Below are 19,068 nucleotides of genomic sequence, written 5' to 3' on the forward strand. Positions count from 1 at the left end.
TAAGCATTTAAAGGAAAATATAGATCAGATTACCAGAGCTTATTTTAATAAACAGTACTCTATCTCATAAAATGGCTACCCTAATAACCCAGTTACTTTTATTCTTATCAGAATCTGTTGCTTGAATTAAGCATAATCAAACTTGCCACATTGCCTTTTCCTGTCTCATAAATTATGGAAAACAACTTCCCTCCAATTTCTTTATTGTTTGAAAGATGCTTTTCTTTGGAAAGTCAAATCATATTTCTATTATAATCATAAAAATTATGCATGCTTGTTTTTTGAGGAACCTCCATACTGTTCTCCATAGTGGCTGTACTAGTTCACTACTTAAAGTGTATAAGAGTTCCCTTTTCTATGCATCATCACCTGCATTTGTTAATTTTTATCTTTTTTATAATAGCCATCCTAACTGGGGTGAAATGATATCTCTTTGTGGTTTTGATTTGCATATCCCTGATGATTAGTGATGTTGAACATGTTTTCATATATTTGTTGGCCATTTGCATGTCTTCTTTTGAAATGTCTATTCAGATAATTCGCCAATTTTTGAAATGGGTTTTTTTTTGGCTGTTTTGAGTTCTTTGTATATTCTTGATATTAATTCCCTGTTGTATGAATACTTTGCAAATATTTTCTCCCATTCTCTAGGTAGACTTTTCACATTGTTGATTGTTTCCTTTGCTGTGCATAAGCTGTTTAGTTTGATATAGTCCCATTTGTTTACTTTTGCTTTTGTTGCCTGTGTTTTTGAGGTCTTATTCATAAAGCCTTTTCCCAAACCAGTGTCCTGAAGCATTTACTCTATGTTTTCTTCTAATAGATTTATAGTCTTGTGTCTTACATGTAAGTCTGATCCATTTTGAGTTTATTGTTGTATAGGCAGAGAGGTGGGGGAGTCTAGTTTCAGTTTTCTGCCTATGGTTATCCAATTTTCCCAGCACTATTTATTGAAGAGTCTGCCCTTTCCCAATGAGTGTTCTTGGAACCTTTGTCAAAAATCAGTTGGCTGTAGATATGTGGATTAATGTTTTGATATTCTGTTTTGTTCTATTGAACTACGTGCCTCTTTTTATGCCAGAAGTCAATTTTTTTTAATACAAAAATCAGTTATTGAAACATTTAGATGGTTGGGAAAATGCCAGAAACCAGAGCTTAAGGGCATATCTGCCTTGGTAACTTAGAACAGAAGAGCTGGTTCTCAATATGTAAAAAAGATGTCCATAATAGAGTTTCAAATGAAAAAAGCAAGTTGTGAGACAATATCTATTATTTGCTCCCATCTATATAAAAAAAGTATAGATGCATATATGTTCTGTGCATGTGTGTTTGTTTTCATTCACATAGAAAAATGTCTGACAATATATACACCAAACCAGTGAAATTAGATTGAAGGAAAAGCTTTAACTTTGTATTTTCTATTCTGAATCACGTTTTGAATTTTTAAAACAAGCATATATTATTTTTATAATTAAAAAACATTTAACACAATAATGAATAACATTGTTTGTTTAAATTGGGTCATTATTTGGTCAAAGTTTATATAGAAAGCTGAAATAGTGTTTCAATTACTACTTTTGCAAAAGAGGAACTATCTTTCACTTGAACAGCACTCATACTGGCTGCTCTGAGGTATTATCATATATGGGTGCCATGTAAATTGTACAATTTTTAAAGAGCTTATGCTTTATTCTGATTGGTATTTGAAGCTTTTATGCATCGTTGTTCTTTCCAAAAAGCATGGTATTTTCTTGGGATGACAATAAATTTATCAGAGGCAGTACTGTCCTCCTCTCCATTATGTTCACAGTCTAAGTTCTGTGAAATTACTTTTAATTGTTTCTTCTTATTTCAAAACTTCTATTCTTTTTCTTATTGACTCGTACAGCTGTTTTTAATGGAGAAAAATGACTCTTGCTTCTAGAGACTTTTCTTACCTGAAAAATGAAGATCGTGAGTTGGCTAACCATTCTTCTGAAAAGTTTATTTTTACTCTTGTAGGAAAAAACTTGAGCCAATTTCTACAAATGTCTATCTTAATTTTATGATCTCCTTTTTTCCTGTAGTTTTGTGATGATTTGAAGAAATTTCAACCTATAAAATATTGCTCGATCATAAAATCACTAGGCAGATTGCACTTTTTCTGCAAATGATGTGTACCTAATTTAGCTGCAAATGATCTATGCATGCTTATAAGTTTATAATATGCTTACCAAGAGATTCTGTTTAATTCAGTAAGACTTATGCTTACTGGACTGAAATTTGAAGTCATTGGACCAAAGTTATTATAAAATAGTAAAAAGAAAAATTAATAGGATGCAAATTTCAGAGAGATAGCCATGAAAACTGATAGAATATTCTAATAATTGTTCCCTTCTACACTGTCTTACGTTCCAACCATCATTTCACTGTTTAGACTTCTGTCATTTCCCACATGGATTATTCACCTCACCTTCTTCATTTATCTTCCAACCTCAAGCTCTCTTGCTTCCCTTCCAGCCTACATACTCTGAAATTAACCCTTTTGCCAGGAATGCTAGCTCATGCCTGTAATCCCAGCACTTTGGGAGGCCAAGGCGGACAGATCACTTGAGGTCAGGGGTTCAAGACCAGCCTGGCCAACATGGTGAAACTTGGTCTCTACTGAAAATACAAAAATTAGCTGGGCGTGGTGGCAGGCACCTGTAATCCCAGTTATTCGGGAGACTGAGGCAGAGAATCACTTGAACCTGGGAGGCGGAGGCTGCAGTGAGCCTAGATGGCGCCACTGCACTCCAGCCAGGGTGACAGAGTGAGACTCCATCTCAAAAAAAAAAAAAATAATAACCCTTTTAAAATGTAATTTTCTTTATATCATACCCTTCTCTAAAATCTGCAGTCACTTCTCATTTAAAGCCAGAATGACATAGGGATAAGAACATCAGTTTTGAAGATTTAAATTAGAGTTTAAACCTTGGCCTGACACATAGCCTCTAGTAGGTAATTTTATACAACTTAGATTCCAGAGTCAAACATACCCACATTTACCACTTGCTAGCTGTGTGGCCTTGGGAATTTACTAAATTTCACAAATACAAAGTCTTCTTTTCAGTGAAATGTGGAAAATAATACATAGCTATGTCAATTAGGACTTTTTAGTTACAAGCAACAGAAATAGACTCTGGCTAACTTATGTAATATTTAATTCATTGGAAAAATATCAGGGTCTCACAGAATCAATGGGAGGCTAGTGAGTCAGGTGTGGAAACAGGCAGAAACTGAAGTAGCCCCGCAGACCACGGAAACAGGGAATACAACATGGCCCCATAGCCAGAATAGTCTAATCATGATGTTGAGGCTGAGATAAACTGGAACGTCAGTCATTTTTAATTCAATTACTTGCCACTTGGCTATAGGAGGATGAGGCTGCTGGTCATAGTCTCACTTGACTACTCTCAAAAGAAAACAAGAGTGCCATGAGACAGAGGAAATGGATTTCCAATATCTAATGTACAAAAGATGCCCACTAGGCATGTGACCCACCAGTCACATAATAGTGCTTAGTAAAGGGCTATTTTAACAAGTCTAGACTCATTTATCAGACATTCATGGCCATTCACTGTCTGGCCTCAGCCTACTTTTCCAAACTTAATTTTCCTCTGCATGAGCCCTGAATTTTCCTATCTGCTTTTCTCACTCAGCTCATTCCCACTGCCTGCAATGCTTTTGACCTGTTACTTTGTAAAAGGATGTATGACTGCACATGCATGTTTAATAGCAATGTAATTCACAATTGCAAAAATGTGGAACCAACCTAAATGCCTATCAACCACTGAGTGGATAAAGAAAATGTGGTATGTATACAACAGCCATAAAATGGAATAAAATGGCCTTTGCTGCAACTTGGATAGAGCTGGAGGCTACTTTTCTAAGTGAAGTAACTCAAGAATGGAAAAAGAAATATCGTATGTTCTCACTTATAAGTGGGAGCTAAGTGTGAAGATGCAAAGGCATAAGAATGAGATAATGGACTTTGGGGACTCGGATGGAGGGGTGGGAAGAGGTGAGGGATAAACAACTACATATTGGGTACAGTGTACACTGCTCAGGTGATTAGTGCACTAAAATCTCAGAAATCACCACTAAAAAATTTATCCATGTAACCAAAGACCACCTGTGCCCCAAAAACTATTGAAATAAAATTTAAAATGTTTTAAAAATTTAAAAAGATGTGTGATTGACACATAATGGTTATACATATTTACGGGTTACAACATGGTGTTTTGGTACATGTATATATATTATATAATGATCAACTAGGGCAATTGACATATGCATCACCTTAAACATCATTTCTTTGTGATGAACATTCAGTAACCTTTCTTCTAGCGATTTTGAAATATACAATGCATTGTCGATAACTCTAGTCATCTTACTATGCAATAGAACACCAGAATCTATTCTTCCTAACTGTAACTTTGTAGCAATGACCAATCTCTTCCCATCCCCCGACTAACTCACTACCTTCCTCATCCTCTGGTAACCACTAATCTACTTTCTACTTCCATAAGAACAACTTTTTAAATTCTACATATTAGTGAGACCATGTGGAATCTTTCTGTCTCTGGATTATTTAACTTAACATAATCTTCTTCAGATTCATCCATGTTGCTGCAAATGACAGGATTTCACTCTTTTTATGGCTGAATAGCATTCCATTATGCTTGTATATCACATTTTCTTTGTCCATTCATCTGTTGATGGACATTTAGGTTGATTCTATATCATGGCTATTATGAAAATTGCTTCAATAAACATGGGAATATAGATACATCTTTGATATACTGATTTTTCTTTCTTTTTTTTTTTTTGGCGGAGGGATATACACCAGGCAGTGGGATTGCTGGATCATATGGTAGTTCAATTTTTAGTTTTTTAAGGCACCACCAAACTGTTTTTTCAAAATGACTATACTAATTTACATTCCCATCAGTAGTGTGTAAGGATTGCCTTTTCTCCAAATCTCTCATGTTTTAATATTCAACTTATCTTTTCTAAGACTTAGCTCTCCTTTCACTGGTCCCCAAATCACTGATTTTCTGTTTCCTCATTTTCTTTTAATCATGTATTGCTTGTTAGTATCTTTTTTGAATAGTAGTCTTGTATGTTTGTCTAACTATTTATGTGCCTTACTTTCCCCATATAGATTATAAACCCCTTGAGAGGAGAGATCATGTATCATTTATTTATTTGTTTTCTTGAGAACCCAGTGTTATGTATGTAGTAGATGTTCATTAACTTATAATAAATGTTTTTCATTTCATTTCACTTTCTCAAAATCATTTTTGCCAAATGAACTTATGATGAATGAATGCAAGAATGTGAGTCATTAATTTAAATCAATACTAATTTAATTACCTACTGTATATGTAGCACTATATTGATTGCTTTGTGGGGATAGAAAAAACAAACTTGAAAATTGCTTTAGGAGTAGCTCACAATCTAATTTAGGAGAGAAAAAATACAAGTATGAGACACCCCCAGAACAATTATATAAATAAGTAAAATAAATACTCTAAAAATTTTAAATATCAGTGCTAAGGATATAAGAAAATGTAAAAGCATGACTTAACTATATATATATGTGGTACAAGCAGATTGCTTTGTCTGGCATAAAGGGATTATGTTGGAACATATAGAGATGGTATTGGAGAATACAAGGGTTATAAATTTAGATTTAATATAATAGGTAACAGCAATCTTTTTTTTTTTTTTTTTATGAGACAAAGTCTCCGCGGCTGGAGTGCGATGGCGTGATCTCGGCTCACTGCAACCTCCGCCTCCCAGGTTCAAGCAATTCTCCTGCCTCAGCCTCCCGAGTAGCTGGGATTACAGGCATCTGCCACCATGCCCGGCTAATTTTTGTATTTTTAGTAGAGACGAGGTTTCACCATGTTGGCCAGTCTTGTCTCAAACTCCTGACCTCAGGTGATCCTCCCACCTCGGCCTCCCAAAGTGCTGGGATTACAGGCATGAGCCACTGCACCTGGCCACAGCAATCATTTTTTAATTAATTTAAAAAATTTTTGGTAAAAGTAATAGTTGATTAAATAAAATAAAGTTCACCTATCCAAAGGAATACTAATCCGCTATCAATAGTGATAAGTATTTATTGACTTAGAAAGATGATCATGATATAGTATTTAGTCATGCAAACAGGTTACAAAATATTATGTATATAAACTTGTTTTTTTAAATAAAGGGTATAAATATGCATTAAAATATCTGGAAGTATAATCAACAAGGTATGTTTACATATAAGTAGTATACTCCATGGTTATTTTTTATTTGTGTTTTTTTTTCAGCAGATATTTTTGGTTGAAAAAATGCATATGTAAATTTAAAGACACTACAAGTTTTCAAGGACTATAGTGATATGAAGATAGAACGTGAGGTAGATTGCTTTAGCACCTATGCATAAGGATATCAAACGAGCAAGACTTATTTGATGAGACAATGGAAAGGGCACATTTAAGAGATGCTTTGGAGAAAATCAGTTTTACTAGGTTTCTAATTTAATGTGGGATTAAGATAAGGAGACTGAAAACAACACTGAAGTTGTGAGAAACATAGGAAAATATAGGTGCCACTAATAGGTATGGGAAAATTGAGAAGGAAAGCAAGAGGTGGAGGAGTTAACTTTTGCCAGGAGTAGTATAAGAGGTAACCAACTATATGAGATGAAAACTGGAAAAAAAAAAAAAGGCTTAGAAGTCAGGGCTGGAGATATAGACTTGGGTGTAAAGAGTGTTAGTATAGAAGTAGAAATTATGAAAATGGGTGCATACGGTGAGCCTAAAAAAGCTAAGTAAGGACTTAAGAAAATCCACTAAATTGTTTTTATTTACTGCATCCCTGTGTGTTTTTTAAAAACCTTTATTGAAATATAATTACATACCATAAATTTCACTCATTATATGTGTATAATTCAATAATTTTAGCAAATTTATAGAGAGTTGTGGGACCATCACCATAACTGTTAGAATTTTCCTGTCTCCCCAGAAAGTTATCTAGGGCCTGTTAGCAGTCAATCCTTGTTTTTACAACCAGGTTTAAGCAAACACTCTTCTGTTTTCTGTCTATATAAATTTGCCTTTTCTGTACATTTTATCTAAATAGAATCATACAGTATATTCCTCATTGTGCCTGGCTTCTTTCACTTATGTTTCTGAGGTCCGTCCATGTTATAGCATGGATCAATAATTTTTCTTTTTAATTGATGAATACTATTCCATTGTATGACTGTATCACATTTTATTCATCCATTTACTAGGTGATGGATATTTGGACTGTTTCCAGTTATTTTTGTTATTATGTGTAATGCTATTATACATGTTTACATACATGTATTTGTGTAGACAAATGTTTTTGTTTCTCATGGATATATTTCTAGGAGTAGAATTGCTGTGTTGTATGGTATATTTGTGATTAATTTGTTAAGAAACTACCAAAATATTTTCCAATGTGGCTGTACTATATGACATTACCATCAGCAAATGCACTGTGGGCCACTTTCTGTGCGTCCTCATCAACACTTGGTATAATTTGCCTTTTTTATTATGGCCATTCTAGTGTATGTGTAGTAGTTTCTTGTTGGACTTCTGATTTGCATTTCCCTAATATATTTTCTTTGAAGAAATATTTATTCAAGTTATTTGCCAATTTTTAATTTTTTGGTCTTAAAAATTATTGACTTGTAAGAGTTTTTCAAATATTCTGGATATGATCAGATGTATGATTTGCAATATTTTCTCTTATGTTCTTTTAATGATGACTTTTGAGTAACACAAGTTGATGAAGTCCAATTTATAATTTTTTTCTTCTTTGAAACATGCTTTCAATATTTTACCTAAGAACTCTTTGCCCAACCCCAACTCATCAAAATGTTCTCCTATATTCTCTTCTAGAATTTTATAATTTTAGCTCTTACCTTTAGATCTTACATTTAGGTCTGTGATCTATTTTGAGTTAACTTTTTATATATGGTGTGAAGTGTCTAATTTCTTTCTTTTCAGAAAAGATGGATACACAAATGTCCATTTGTTGAAAAGATTATCCTTTTCACCACTGAAATGTCTTTGTCCTTTTGTAGAAAATCAATTGACCATAAATGTATGCATTTGTTTTTAAACTGTCAATTCTGCTCCACTTATTTATATTATATGTCAACACCACATTGTCTTAACTGTGGCTTTATAGTAAGTTTTGAAATCAGAAAGTATGAGTCATCCAATTTTACTCTACGTTTTCAAGATTGTTTCAGCTATTCTGGATCCCTTGTACTCTTATACGAATCTTCCAATCAATGTGTCAGTTTTAGATCAACTTGTCAATTTCTGTGAAGAAGCCAGCTGGTATTTTTATAGGGGTTGGATTTAATCTATTATTCAAACTAGGGAGAATTGCCATGTTGACAGTGTTGATCCTTCCAACCCAAGAGTATGAAATGTCTCTTCATTTTGTTAGATATTTTTTAATTTCTTTCAGTAATGTTTTGTTTTTCGGTGTATGAGTCCTGATAGAACCTCTGAGCTAAATGAGCTAAGGGTGGGGAGTTATGGGAGCAGCTGTAGGCCACAGTTACCTACTATTCTTATCCAAAAGTCAGAGATTTTTCAAGCATAAATGCTTCTTAGATGGAGGTATGTTTTTGGTTAATTTCCAGAGTACCAAAATGGTTGCTTTTGTTAATTTTGTCCAGGCTTATACAGGTTGAATATTCCTTATCCAAAAGACTTGGGACCAGAAATGTTTCAGATTTTGGATTTTTTGGATTTTGAAGTATTTGCATTATACTTACCGATTCTATAGCCCTAATCAAAAATTCAAAATCCAAAATGCTCCAATGAATATTTCCTGTGAATGTCGTGTTGCCACTCAGAATCTTTTGGATTTTGAAGCACTTTGGATTTCTGATGTTCACATTAGGTATACTCAACCTGTAATTCTTCTGTGGGAAAGGATTTCCTGATCTTCTCATCTGGTCATAACTGGAAGTTCTGTCATCTGTGTATTTTTATGAGAATTTATGTTCCAAGTGCTTCTAGCTCCAAATGCTCAGTAACATAGTATGTATTGAGATGCCAATTCAGTCAAAAAACATGTTAAACTACCACTTGTCTTATAAAGACAAAACATTTAGGTTACTGAATAGTTTCCTTTTTTTGCATTGAATAGACTATGTTTAGCATGGTGATGAAACAGTTACTGAGATTGGCTATGTAATTTAAATAAACAAACAGATATATTCCAGCACTTCTTATATATTCAATACCACAGGAAATAATGGGTGAATAAATCATCATTGCTTCCCTAAGGATCCTGTAGACTAGGTAGTAGTTATGTGCTGCTATTGAACCTTTATGGCACTGTCATATTTTTAATTATGTAGTTACTTGTGATTTATTTAATATGAACATCCATAAAATCTATGAAGTTAGGAACCATAATTGTATTGTTTACTTCCATGTTGTCAGCATTTCCTAGCACAGTGTTTGGAACATAATAGACACTCCATAAATATTGTTTGAATGAATGAGTGAACAACATGTCATGGAAATACAGGGTAGAAGGAAATTAATTCCTACTAAGAGGATCAGAAAAGTCAGGGATTAAAGGAAAGGTTTCCAGCCAAAGGAAACAATATGATTGTTTAAACTCAAAGAGTTAGAAAAGACCCAGAAATATTTGAGGAACTGTAAGGTATTTTCTAGGGCTGTAGCATAGGAGTTATAGTGATGAGTCAAAAAGAAAAGAGAATAAGAGGAAGAAAGTTAAGGGGAGATGAGTTTGGAGAAGCAAGTGGAAGCCAGGGTCTTTCTGACAAACTAATGACATTTTAAAAAGTCAGGGTTTTATTTTAAAGTAGGTAACTAGAGTTGGCAGTATGGAAGATGGACTGGACAGAGAAAAGAATAAATAATATGTATGCAAGCTGGGCAAACCCAGTGTACAATATTTGTATAGCCATCTGTATTATGTATAGGAGCTTCCTAAAAGCTTGAGAGAGAGAGAGAGAGTGTAATGTCACTGAGATATATATTCTTTAATTTCAAAATTTGCTTTGGAATTTTTGTTAAATAGAGCCACATGGTCCTCCCTTTATATCCTTGTGACAGCATGATAATTCTTAATAATAATAATTCTAACAATATGAAATTACATCAGTATGACACATTTGCCTTTTTGAAGTGTGCCCCTATTAGTACTATATTTGATTTTCACAAAAACCCACAAGGTAGAGACAGCATTTTTCATTTTACCAATGTGAAGACTATCCTAATAAAGACTAAAAGATCAGCCTATGGTTTCATAACCATTACAAGTTAAGATGCAACATTAGAACCCTTTTTGAAGTCCAAACCCCTTCTAAAGGTAGCATTCATCCATGCATTTTAGTACTAATTTTATTGCTTTTGCTTTTTGTAACTAATGTTTCTTATAGAAGTTTTATAAGAAAGTTTTAACTTTGAAGTAACAACAAGGTTAGCATTTGCTTCTTTCAAATTGCTCTTTTGAACTATTTCCACAGTGTAAAAGGTTGAATAAAGAATTACCTAGATAATAGATTATGAATATAATATTTGTTAAAATTAAAATGTTATTATCCAGTACAATAAAGCACCTGTATTTTAGACCTTTTACAAAACCCAAGGTATATTTTTTTTAAAGGGAAAGAACAAGTGAGCACAGAGAAAAAATAACATTTGGTTGGCAGCACAGGGATCATCTTGTATGTTTAGAAAGTGAGAGTAAGATCAAGAGAAGCAGAGGTAGAAATGCAAAATGCAGATGAAAAATGTCAGTATTACTGAGCATCTTTTGAGAAAGATGATATTACATGCTTGTTTATAATATTTTCATATGGAATATCTTTTTTTTTGCAGTAAACCACTTTGAAAATATTCTCCAGTTAATATAACACAATGAAAAACTTCTGCCATGGGATTTTTACAATTAATAGACTTTATACTAAACATTCTTGAGATCTCTTTAAAAGTTGATTGCTTGTACTTTTAAAATTCGATGTATCGTGTGAAATCAATACAAAGGGGTCAGAAATTCAAGGTGAAATTAGGAAAAATTTAAATCCCCAGTAAGATAAAACACCTGCAAAATTAACCCAAGAGATGACTGGTGAGTAGATAATTCAGTTTGGAAACACCCAGAGTTTTGGTTGAGTCTGAAGGAGACACAAATAGACCGTGATTATAAATTGAAAAAGTAAAATCTAATCATTTAACAGGAGAATGAATTATCAGAAAGAAAACAGCTCTATTAGGGAAAATCAGAGAGCTAGTTGCAGGTTTCCAGCACTGTCTGGGAAAGAGGGTGTCCAGATTAGTAGATTGGAATATTCTAGTCCCTATCTCAATGATGGAGATGGGTAAGTACATCAAATTAAACCTTGAGGCAGTGATCATTAAAAAAATCTACTGACTCTCTTTTTAATGATTCCAGGCTCACCAAGGAAAACTCTGATTATGATTTTAATGTATGATATACATACAAAAGTATGTATATCCTTTAATAGAGATGTAATATGCTGGTTATCAAACTAAACATTCCTGTGTTTATAATATTTCCCAGTATAAGCTATTGCATGGGCATTCTAATTTATACTTAAATATCTTATGACTTTAGACAGGGAGAATTAGCCTCACTACTCTTGGTGCTACTGGGACACTGCAGAATAATAGTGTCTAATTGGAAGGAAATAAATATGTCTATATAGAAGGGCATGTTGGTGACAACATCCATCTGTTTGCAGTTGGTAAAAGAACTAGGTGATGATAGAGAATATGCATATTTTTCCTATTCTCTGTATTGTTTTTATGTGAAATTTTTCCTATGGCAATGGTTTTCAGACTTTAGTTTCTATCATAATAACCTGAAGACATTTTGTTTTTGTTTTTTTTTTTTCTGAGATGGAGTCTCACTCTTGTCGCCCAGGCAGGAGTTCAATGGCGCAATCTCGGCTCACTGCAACCTCCGCCTCCTGGATTCAAGCGATTCTCCTGCCTCAGCTTCCCGAGTAGCTGGGATTACAGGCGCGTGCCACCACGCCTGGCTAATTTTTGTAGTTTTAGTAGAGATGGGTTTCACCACGTTGGCCAGGCTGGTCTCGAACTCCTGGCCTCAGGTGATCTGCCCGCCTAGGCCTCCCAAAGTGCTGGGATTACAGGCGTGAGCCACCATGCCAGGCCCCTGAAGACATTTTTTAAATTCCTAGGTCTTATTCCCAGAGATTCTGACACACTTGGTCTGGGATGAAACACAGGAATCTGCTTTTTTTTTTTTTGAGACAGAGTCTCGCTCTTTCGCCCAGGCTGGAGTGCAGTGGCGCGATCTCTGCTCACTGCAAGCTCCGCCTCCCGGGTTCATGCCATTCTCCTGCCTCAGCCTCCCGAGTAGCTGGGACTATAGGCGCCCGCCACCACGCCTGGCTAATTTTTTATTGTATTTTTAGTAGAGACGGGGTTTCACCATGTTAGCCAGGATGGTCTCGATCTCCTGACCTTGTGATCCACCCACCTTAGCCTCCCAAAGTGCTGGGATTACAGGCGTGAGCCACTGCGCCTGGCCAGGAATCTGCATTTTTAAACATCACTCTGTATAATTCTCATCCTGAGGGTTAATGAACTATGAGCAGCACTTTTATACAGAGGAAAACTTTCTTAAAAGGATAGTTCACTGCTGGGCAAAATTTCATGGGTTTCTGTTAGGTTTCTGTTAACTGACTGAATTGGTAACAGTCTAACCAGTTCTAAGCCTGTGATTGGTCAGAGCTGTGTATTCAAACTACAACGAGCGTTGAGGAGTTACCAGGCAGCTCGATAAAAATAACTGATTTGGGTTGGGGCCAGGGCAAGACAAAATGGCTGCCACCTTCACCCGCCGTATGCTTGGAGGTGAAGAACAGAAAATAAAATCCTCTGAGGGGGCCCTCTCTGTTCAATAGCAGAAGCAAACAGGTAAGTGTCGATGCCAAGGAGTAGCTTGGGAGACAGAATCCCATCAAAATCGCCATCATCTTCTCATAGCCACCTCAAAACAATTTAAGTAAAAACAACGCGTCTCTTATGGAAGTGCAAGTTTCCTTTCCAGTGTTCTTTCTCTCAGACCCGGATTACTGCCTCTAAAACTTCTCTGATACAAAATCTTGGAGCTTCTTCAAGAAATGAGCAATTATTTAATTGAGTATATGCAGTTAGAATAGGATTCGGGACATAGGGGGAGGGGAAACTAAGAGCTGGAAATTGCTTAAGAGTAGTATAGGCGGCCGGGCGCAGTGGCTCACGCCTGTAATCCCAGCAATTTGGGAGGCCGAGGCGGGGGGATCTCGAGGTCAGGAGATCGAGACCATCCTGGCTAACACAGTGACACCCCGTCTCTACTAAAAATACAAAAAATTAGCCGGGCATGGTGGCGGGTGCCTGTAGTCCCAGCTACTCGGGAGGCTGAGGCAGCAGAATGGCGTGAACCCGGGAAGCGGAGCTGGCAGTGAGCCGAGATCGCGCCACTGCACTCCAGCCTGGGCGATAGAGTGAGACTCCGTCTCAAAAAGAAAAAAAAAAAAAGGTAGGGTAGGCTAGGGTTACAACCAGGAAGTGTCCGAACTAGAGTTTGAATTAATCAGACTTCAAAGTCTATATACCCCTTCCCTTGATTTTTCTAATTTTAATGTGTATAAGAATCAACCGGAGACCATGTTGAAAATGTAAACTCATGACAAGTTCCCCCAAAATTATGATTTAGTAGGCATTCTGCAAAATCAAAAATCTGTATTTTTAACAAATATAGGCAAGTTATATATATATATATAATATATCATAGGCAGGTTAATATATTAAAAATAAAATATGTTTTTAATAAAAATAAGACAGGTGGTCAGTGGGTATTATTTGAGAAACACTTTTTCAGAGCAAAGTTTCTCCAACTTTTTAATCTCAGGATTCCTTTGCACTGTTACAAATTACCAAGAACCTTAAAAAGCATTTATTTATGTGGTAAATAATATCTGATATATAGTAGCTATTGATATTTGTGGTATTAAAAGTAAAACTGAGAAATGTTTACAATATTTAACCCGTTTGAAAATACCAAGAATAAACCCATTACCTGTTAACCAGGTAACACTTTATAAAATATAACTGTATTTTCCAAATTAAAAACATTTAGTGAAAACAAGATATACTATTGCATATTTTTTAAAATCTCCTTAATGCCTAGCTTAATAATTTTCTTATCTGTTTCTACATTCAGTCTGTTGTGATATGATATTTTAGTTGAAGTATATGAAGAAAATCAGACCTTACACAAATACATAGTTAGGAAAAGGAGAACCTTGGAGACTCCCTGAAAGGATCTTGAAGATGCCCATGGTCATGGGACCATACTTTGAGTTCCTGTTTTTTAGGAATAGCTGTTTTTACTGTCAGAGTTCTATATTCATCAGTTTTTGTTGGCAATCAAAGTTCAGGGACACTGAGGAACATTAAAAATGAATTTATTTCTTAGATTACTTAGGGTGGGGAAAATTATTTTATAAATATTACCCCAGTCGCTCTTTCATTAATTTACTTTATTAGGTTTAAAGCACTATTGAAATATAAAATAGAAGTGTAGGTGATGGGGAAGAATTTTGTTTAAAGAAATTGGGTTTTAGAACAATGATTAGATTGAGGGTAGAGTGGTTTCAATAGGCAGTGAGGAAGAAATACGTTAGGTAAACAATTATAGGTAGAAAAAGTGGGAGAGCAGGGAGCAATCTATAGTTATTTATAGTAGATAGTTGTTTACAATTGAATAAATAACAATAATGTTAAGAAAGTGCTAATCGTAACTTTCTATAAAGGGTGATTAATTTGCCTGATAAAACAGTATTTTCTTGTGGTCACATACCTCCTCAAATTTTCTTACATTTTTTGTTACTCTAAGTTTTAGTTCTGTAACCTAAAACTTACTGCCATGTTAGTGCAATAACTTTGACAAACATTATCTTATTTCTCATTTATCTGTGGTAAAAGTGGAGAACCTGAAAAGGAACCTGGAAAGAAGCAGCTGGAAAAGGTGAGAGGAAAACCTAGAGTGTGTGTTATCCTGCAAGCCAACTGAGGTAAGTGTTTCAAGGAAGAGGGAGTGATCCACTCTGTCAAATTATGCTGATCCATGAGGTTAAAATGAAGAATAATCATTGATCATGAGATTTAGTGACATGGAGGTCATTCATAACCTAGAGAGGAAAAGTTCCCATGGAGTGTTTGAAGTGAAAGTTCCATTGTTATGAGTTCAAGAGAGACTGAGAGGAAAGGAGTTGAAAACTTTGTATAAGTAGCTATTTCCAGTTTTGCTAAAACAGTAAGCAGAGAAATGGAGCAATAGATTTTAGAGGAAATGAGGTTAATACAGGTGGTTTCTTTTGGTTTGTAAATGAGATAAATAATAGCATGTATATTTGCTTATTTTTTTGAGAGCTTCAGTGGTGAACTCTCAAGACATGAATCCTTTCCTTATAGAATCCACGATCTAGTGGGGGGAAATGGTATTAAACAAATGATTACACAAATAATTAGAGTATGATTACCACACCTAACTTTTTCAAGGACATCAAGAAAGGCTTCCCTATGTAAATGATACTAAGGTTGCACTTAGGGAGGGAATACTACTTGAAAAGGTCTTGGGCAGAGGGAATATGGCATATCAGGGATACTGAAAGAAAGAAGCTACTGAGCTTGAAGTACAGACAGAGGGGAGAATGAATTTGGCAGAAGATAAAGAGGAAGAGTTAATCAGTGGCTAAATTATTTAGGTTGGAGTTCATAGATTTAGTTAAGGTCTTTGGTTATTATGCCATGTACCTTAGGGATTCTTGACTTCGTGTGTTTGGCATAACAAAAGTAAACTAGCCAAAACTGAAAGGTAAAAGATGGGACAGATAGAAATCAGAAAGGAAAGGTGAATTGCATTACCACTATTCATACTGCCACACACATGACATTAGGCCAAGTCTATCTGCAGCTTCATCATCAATTATTTTTTCTCATAAATACTAAATTTATTCAGTATTCACAGCATTGAGATATTTCTGTCTAACTGATCAAATCATATAGTAAGCAGGTCCAATTTGTTTGTTAATATGATCAGTAACAACAGATTGTCATTCCCTACCTAATATCCTCCAGCGGCTTTCTTTTAATCTCTTAAAAATAATATATTTTCCTCCCGGACGGGGTGGTGGCCGGGCAGAGGGGCTCCTCACTTCCCAGTAGGGGCGGCCGGGCAGAGGCGCCCCTCACCTCCCGGGCAGGGTGGCTGGCCGGGCGGGGGGCTGACCCCCCCACCTCCCTCCTGGACGGGGCGGCTGGCCGGGTGGGGGGCTGATCCCCCCGCCTCCCTCCCGGACGGGGCCGCTGGCCGGGCAGAGGGGCTCCTCACTTCCCAGTAGGGGCGGCCGGGCAGAGGCGCCCCTCACCTCCCGGACGGGGTGGCTGCCGGGCGGAGACACTCCTCACTTCCCGGACGGGGTGGCTGCCGGGCGGAGGGGCTCCTCACTTCTCAGACGGGGCAGTTGCCAGGCGGGAGGGTCACCCCGTCCGGGAGGTGTACCCAACAGCTCATTGAGAATGGGCCATGATGACAATGGCGGTTTTGTGGAATAGAAAGGGGGAAAGGTGGGGAAAAGATTGAGAAATCGGATGGTTGCCGTGTCTGTGTAGAAAGAGGTAGACATGGGAGACTTTTCATTTTGTTCTGTACTAAGAAAAATTCTTATCCTGTTGATCTGTGACCTTACCCCCAACCCTGTGCTCTCTGACACATGTGCTGTGTCCACTCAGGGTTAAATGGATTAAGGGCGGTGCAAGATGTGCTTTGTTAAACAGATGCTTGAAGGCAGCATGCTCCTTAAGAGTCATCACCACTCCCTAATCTCAAGTACCCAGGGACACAAACACTGCGGAAGGCCGCAGGGTCCTCTGCCTAGGAAAACCAGAGACCTTTGTTCACTTGTTTATCTGCTGACCTTCCCTCCACTATTGTCCTATGACCCTGCCAAATCCCCCTCTGCGAGAAACACCCAAGAATGATCAATAAAAAAATAAATAAATAAATAAATAATAGTAAGGTAAAAAAAAAAATAATAATAATAATATATTTTCCAACTTTTTCTTATGAAATTTTTAAGCACTTGGAAAACCTGAAGACTAACACCTATATACCCACAATCTAGAGTCAAGAACTTTTATCATTTTGTTCTATTTGCTTTCTCTGTTTTGCTGCATAATTTGAAAGTAAGTTACAGACCTCATGACGCTTCATATGCACATACTGCAGCATATATTGCCTAAAAATAAGGGCATTCTCTGTAATCTCAGTATTACCATATTTAAGCTACTTAAAGTATTTTCCTATCATCTAATGCCTAATCAGTATTAGGTATCTTAGAGCCTCCCCCCAGTTTTTAGCAGTTTTATTGGAGTTTTTATACCATGAGAATTATTTATTTTAGGTGTACAGTTTGATGATTTACTGCAAATTTACAAAAGTTGTACAGCCATCATCTTAATCTAATTTGAGAACATTTCTAGAAAGAAGCCTCTGATACATGTTTTTTTTTTAACTGAACTAGGATTAAATCAAGGTTATGTCTCTTTAAAGTTTTTTCCTAAAATAATTTTTCTTTTAGTCCATGAGATTGATTTTTAGAGGAAATCAGCTGTTTTATGGAATCTTCCACATTCTAGATTTATCTGCCTGTTTTTTCATTATGTCATTTAACTTTTTCCTCTATCCATCCCCCAACCGCCACTCCCAATATTTTCTATTAAAGTCCTGGTTAGACTCATTCTGATATATTTGGAATAAAAACCAAATTTGCTAATTATTTTTCTTCTCTAAAATGTAAGCCCCATAAAGCCTTCTCTAATACCAGTGTGTGGTTCACAGTAGGATCTCAATAAAAATTTGTTGAGTGAATGAATGAATCACCTACATTCAGGTTATATATTTTTGCCATCCAGTTTCAATCTCAGCTTAAGACATTTTTCCATTTTAAATTTTCTCCCTCTGACGATGAATACTGAGTGATCCCTCCACATGTTTTTTCAAATCATGCCAGTTATGGAAATATAGTCCTTTTTGATTCCAGTATGATAATTATAATATAAATTTGCACAGTTTTTGATGCTTCTGACCTTTATGTGCTATTATTTTCAGTAGTCATCTATAATTTAGTTACGTTAACAAATATACTCTGGCCTTTGGATTTTAAGGAAATGTACATATACATAGACATTTCTAATGTGAGAAAATCTAAAACTCATATAAGTGTATCCAGCTTCAATAAATAACATAGTACTTTTGGCTGTTTCTCAGCCAGTATATTTGCATCAAATTCTCTGTTCTGTTTTCAGAAATACATTAAAAAATTTATGTGGGAGTGGCAGTTTGCAGAAGGCACTGATACATGTAAAACCAAGTAATGCTATTTAAAGCCATGCACAAATAGATATGTTTTGAATTATGTTCACTGGGAAAAATAGTAAAGAACTCCCCTGGTATTTTGCTTCCTATGCTTAAGGCCTTATCTTTGATAAGTTGTTAGACGAGATGACATGTGTATCTTGGCACAACTAGATGCTAGGGAAATGTTGACATATTTTAGATTGCAAATCGGTTTGTATGCACAGTGCATTGCCTCAAAGTGCATATTATGGTCCTCTACTGTAAAATATATTGCTTTAGTTTAAAGCTAAAATGTAGATGAAATTATAAGAAATAAATGGGAAGTCCAGTTTGATCTCAACCTGAAAGTTTGAAATAATTTTTCATTTGCATACTGGTCAAATCCAAATAAAATTGATTTTAGGTGTTCAGTGCTGAACAACACTGGCTTAATAAGATTTGTAATTTGAGGAACCTTGTCAAGGATTTCTACAAAACTTACAAGACATTTGTTAAATAGGAACTAGGACAATGGGCAGAGAACATAGGGAAAACCTTATTTGTTTGGGGTGTATTTTTATATAA

The 19,068-nt window shown here is 35.8% G+C and overlaps 1 protein-coding gene across 6 annotated transcripts in view; it reads left to right on the forward strand.

Annotated features, from left to right (window-relative positions):
* Window positions 1-19,068, forward strand: part of FAM133A (family with sequence similarity 133 member A) — a 39,429-nt gene that overhangs the window by 9,564 nt on the left and 10,797 nt on the right. For 3 of the 6 annotated variants that reach the window (XM_016943931.3, XM_016943929.3, XM_016943930.3), the window contains exon 3: window positions 15,069-15,157. The gene's annotated coding sequence lies outside the window, so the exon portion shown is untranslated. Of the gene's footprint in view, window positions 1-12,823; window positions 13,014-15,068; window positions 15,158-19,068 lie in introns of those variants that run through there. The other 3 variants (XM_016943932.3, XM_016943934.3, XM_016943933.3) reach the window with 3 other exon arrangements.

The sequence above is a fragment of the Pan troglodytes genome, chromosome X (assembly GCF_028858775.2).
Source record: "Pan troglodytes isolate AG18354 chromosome X, NHGRI_mPanTro3-v2.0_pri, whole genome shotgun sequence".
Lineage (NCBI taxonomy): Eukaryota > Metazoa > Chordata > Mammalia > Primates > Hominidae > Pan > Pan troglodytes.